This window comes from Octopus bimaculoides, chromosome 15 (assembly GCF_001194135.2).
Source record: "Octopus bimaculoides isolate UCB-OBI-ISO-001 chromosome 15, ASM119413v2, whole genome shotgun sequence".
NCBI lineage: Eukaryota > Metazoa > Mollusca > Cephalopoda > Octopoda > Octopodidae > Octopus > Octopus bimaculoides.
The window spans coordinates 7780975-7781928 of NC_068995.1; positions in this window are offsets into that span (position 1 = coordinate 7780975).

A 954-nucleotide genomic window follows, 5' to 3' on the forward strand; every position below is an offset into this window, starting at 1 on the left:
TATATATATATATATATATATATATATATATATATATATATATATGTATGTATAGTGGGAATAGTATGTTTGAAGTTAAATATTGTCTTACAGTTATGTGACTAAATAATGAGATATGAGAAAAATAATCGTATGAAAAACACATCAGTTTTATAGCAGAAAATAGAAGTTTCGTTGCTAATTTAGATTTTAATGTTTAAGGCGATATATATTGCTATTTAGATATATAAATGCTGAAGCGAGAATACGATTACATATTTTAATAGTGGGATTAATAGATTTGATAGATATTTAAATATGTGAATAGATGAAGAGATAGATAATTAGAGAAGTAGGGAGAAATATAGACATGGATAGAAAGGGAATCCTATTATGTTAAAATAACTGAACTGTGTTAGTAGATAAATTGTGAGTGCTGTGCAGATTTATAAATCTCTTATCTGTGTTATTTTTTTATCATATTAAATATTGAGAAACTAGGGACTTTTGTCTCTTTAAAGAAGTAGTATATACTAGGAGGTGCTGAAAATTTTCTGGTTTTAAGGGTATCACGAAAAGCCTTGTTAGAAGCCCAACTTTTCGAGTTCTTTTACAGGGCTTAGAAAAGCTGAAGTACCGCCGCAGTAAGTGTGTGAATCTGAGAGGGAAATATGTTAAATATACTTTTCTACTCTAGGCACAAGGCCCGAAATTTTGGAGGGAGGGGGCCTGTCGATGAGATCGACCCCAGTACGTAATTTATCGACCCCGAAAGGATGAAAGGAAAAGTCGATTTCGGCGGAATTTGAACTCAGAACGTAAAGACAGACGAAATACCACTAAGCCCGGGCTGCAAAGGTTTCTGCCAGCTCGCTGCCTTGGAAATATGCTAAATATAATCAAAACTAAATGACCCACCTGTATTTTCTTTACTCAAAGCTAGCAACCTTTCACCACTCGCTCGTGAATTTCAAT